Here is a 4,345-nt window from a genome sequence, read left to right as displayed (position 1 = left end):
TTTGTTTGCCTTTTCTTTTGCAACATGGCTAATATGGAAATATGTTTTGCATGACTTCACATGTATAATCCATATCAAATTGCTTGCTTCTCAAGGAAGGGGGAGGGGCAGCAAGGAGGGAGACAATTTGGAACTCACAATTTTTAAAAAAAGATTATAAAAGTTTTACATATAATTAGGAAACATTTGACAAAACAAAAATAATTTTAAAATAATGTAGTGTTATCTAGTATAATTGTGTTTTATTATTTTTTGGATATTTCATTTTTCCTAATTACATATAAAAACAATTTTTAACATTAATTTTTTAAAAATTTGAGTTCTAAATTCTCTCTCTTTCCCTTTTCTCTCTCTGAAATAGTTATACATGTGCAACCATGCAAAACATATTTCCATATTAGTCATATTTTGAAAGAAAACATAGACCAAGTGGGAAAAAAACCAAAAAGTGAAAAATAGTATACTTCCATCTACATTCAGAATCCATCAGTTCTTTCTCTGAAGGTGGATAGCATTTTTCATGAGGAGTCCTTTGGAATTGTCTTTGATCATTGTATTTCTGAGAATAGCTAAGTCATTCATAATTGATCAGCATACATTATTGCTGTTACTGTGTACAATTTTCTCCTGGTTCTGCTCATTTCACTTTGCGTCAGTTTATTATCTTGCTCAACATATTTTATAGCACAACAGAATTCCATTACAATCATATAGCACAACTTGTTCAGCTATTCCCCAACTGATAGACAACCCCTCAATTTCCAGTTCTTTGCTATCACAAAAAGCGCTGCTATAAATATTTTCATACAAATACATCCTTTTCCCTTTTTAAAAAAAATTTCTTTGGAAAACAGACCTAGTAATGGTATTGCTGGATCAAAGAGATGTGCAGTTTTATAGCCCTTTGGGCATAGTTCCAAATTGCTCTCCTGAATGGCTGGATCAGTTCACAACTTCAAAAAAAGTGCATGTGTTTCAATTTTCCCACATACTCTTGAACACTTATTTTTCATCATGTTATCCAATCTGATAGGAATGAGGTGTATCTCAGAGTTGTTTTAATTTACATTTCTATAATCAATAGTGATTTAGAGCATTTTTCATATGACTATTGATAGCTTCGATTTCTTCTAAAAACTATCCTTTGATCATTTATCAATTGGGGAATTAATTGTATTTTTATAAATTTGACTCAGTTTTCTGTATATTTGAGAAATGAGGATTTTGTCAGAGACACTTGCTACAAATTCCCTCCCCTTCCTCACCCCAGCTTTCTGCTTTCCTTCTAATCTTGGTTGCATTGAATTTTTTTTTTTGTGCTTTCTTTGGTCATAAATTCTACCCTTATCCATAGATCTGACAGGTAAACTATTAATGCTCCCCTAATTTGCTTACGGTATCACCCTCTATGTTTAAAGTGTATAGTCATTTTGACCTTGCCTTGGTATATGGTGTAAAATGTTGGTCTGTACCAGGCCTACACAACCTGCAGCCTGCTTACAGCCCATGGGCCACTTGTAGCATACCAAAGGATTTTGGACAGCCCACCAAAAAAAAATCCTCTACATATTTCATGGGCTGCCCAAAATCCTTTGGCATGTTGCAAGTGGTCCACAGACTGCAGGTTGTGCAGGACTGGTCTATATCTAGTTTCTGTCATACCATTTTCCACTCTTCCCAACAGTTTTTTTTTTGTTTTTTGTTTTCTTCTTCTGAGTTTGTGTTTCGATTTTTCCCTGTCAACCAAATAACTTGGCTATGGTCAGATTAATTTTCTTTCCTTCCCCCCCCCCTTATAGTACTAATACTACATTGGAGCCATTATTTCATGACTTTGAACTTTATGTTAAAGTTGGGCTCTGCTTCTGAGGTGGAGGAGGCATTGTCCCAAGCTTCTTTCACTGGAGGCCTGGGGTCTCATTTCTGGCCTGTGCTGGGGTATTGGGCTTTCCTGCTGACTTGCTGGGGCATGGCTTGCTGCTAGTTTGCCTGGCTATCACCTACACCGGACTGTGCTCCCCTTTTATTCAGTGAGACAAATCTTTCCTCCTGACTTTCTAAGTTGTAGTACGTTGGAAAATTGTTTCACCCTGTCCTTTTGTTTGTTCTTCCACTCCAGAATTCATTTTGAAGTGTTATAGTTGTTTGGAGGTGAATTTCTGAGAGCACAGGCAAGTTCTGGCATTCTTCTTCTGTCCTGGCTCAGGCCTTTTAAAATTTATTTTGTTAAATATTTCCCAATTACATTTTAATCTGGCTCAGGCCTCACTCAGGTGTGGTGGGTAGCATGTATTTAACCCCACTTCTCTAGAAGAACTTAGGACCTTGCCACCAAAGTGATGGAATCCTAATAAAGTTGCCTCCAGCCTCAATATTCTAACTTCCATGTGGACCCCACTGAACCACAGACATGCCATGATTTGACTATACAATCTAGCTTTGACTGCATCACAGGCCTCCAAACTCAATCATAAGCCTCACTGAAGAGCAAGCCCACTGCCTCTAGCTAGCCACTGCTCCCAGATTCTATCCTCTAGCTAGCCTCTGCCCCTAGATCCAATTCACATATTTCCCACTGAAACAAAGCATCCATGCATTCAACCACAACCGAATCATCCATTTAGCTCAAGATAGGACCACAATACCTAACTACCTATCTTGACCAGACAGGACCGAAATAGCTAGTCAATAAGAAAGCAGCACCACCTGGAAGCAAACTAGGATGCTTGACCACTAAACCATAGAAGATGCCCCCCAAATAGCACCTATGCAGTAATAGCAAAGAACTGACCTAGAGTAAACTTATGACATAGAGACACTTATTATAATATCATTATCATATATAAATGCCCCCTCTTTGGGTTTTTCTGTATGCATTGTGGGTAGCTGCATGCAAAATTCTACTGAGGCTTTGACCTATCCCCTACTACCTAATCCCTTAACAACCCCCTCCTGCCTTTTTAATATTAATCATATTCCTAAGGTCTATGTAAATTTTGTTTGCATGATCAGCATCATATACTCTATAAATTTGTCTGTCTTGCCTTACTGAAATCACTAATTCCTCTAAGGAACTTAGCCGTTCACTAGAGCATGAAACCTCAAAACCATAATAAATCTCTCTAACTGGCTTAGAGTCGGCCTGAGTCTTTGAAATTCTTTTAAGATGTCCTGCCACAACACAATCTACCTCATCAAAAGGGTATAGTGTGGTTGGAGCCACATATTTTAGAATTCCCACCACACAGCTTAAGATAATTGTTCTTTAAAAGGGAGGGAAGCTTTCTCCAAGACTTGTCCAATTTTCCTTCCTGTATCCCTTGTCTTGTATTCTAAAGTTTATTGAGAAGAAGACTCTCTGCTCTCCACTAAAAGTGAGAAGTGGATTACCTTGCTTGCTACTTTATGCCTTGGCTGTTAGTGAAGAAAGAAAAGAAGTGTTCATAGAATGTCCAGCTACTACCTTTCCAGCTGCCATAGCCGTCAGTGGCTGTGGATTTTGTGAAATATGGAATTCTACAAAACAAGGAATTTGTCTGGATAGTGATTATCTGGGAGGATTAGAAGGTAAAGCAGGGAAGGGTGATGGTAGGGGATGTTGAACGGTCATCAAAACCCTGAAAAACTTGTAAGGAGTCTACTTTCAGGGTCAGTATAGAGCAGTTTCCTACATAGGCTGATGAAGATGCTGCTGCTGCCCACACCTCCAGCTGACAGAAGAAAAATAAACTAACCAACCCACCCACCAACCCATCACTTATCATCAAACATAAACTAGCAACCCTTCCAAACTTCATTCCCCTGTCATACAGTGCTTCTGAAGGTGCTGTAATGAAAAGGCAATTCCAGACAGCAGATGGGGCACAATTCACTTTCCCTCCAGCCCCACCATCTTCCCTTGGATGTGGACTTTGGACTCTGTATCCTGCTTGGGGACATTGATCCCTCCATTCCTGCTCCTAGACCCTAGTACTTGAGAACGGCCCTGGGAAGCTGAACTTGTGGTTGATTCCTTGAGAGTTTCATAGATATTGTTTTCTCCCTTCCTTCCTCCTTTCTTTTCCTTTTTCTTCCTTCCTCCCTCCCTCCCTTCCTCCCTCCCTCCCTTCCTTCCTTCCTTCCTTCCTTCCTTCCTTCCTTCCTTCCTTCCTTCCTTCCTTCCTTCCTTCCTTCCTTCCTTCCTTCCTTCCTTCTTTCCTCCTTTTTTTCCCTTTTTTCCAACGGTACTGATATTAAATAGAAGCCTCTAGACTTCCTTTGGAAACTTGGGCTCCTGCAGCCTTCTCTCCTCTACCCATTTTTTTTCCCTTCAACGGTCATACTTAGCTAGGCCATAAGCTTCTTA

Source organism: Phascolarctos cinereus, unplaced genomic scaffold (assembly GCF_003287225.1).
Source record: "Phascolarctos cinereus isolate Bilbo 61053 unplaced genomic scaffold, phaCin_HiC Scaffold_4;HRSCAF=312, whole genome shotgun sequence".
NCBI lineage: Eukaryota > Metazoa > Chordata > Mammalia > Diprotodontia > Phascolarctidae > Phascolarctos > Phascolarctos cinereus.
Note: the sequence above shows the minus strand (reverse complement) of the source record.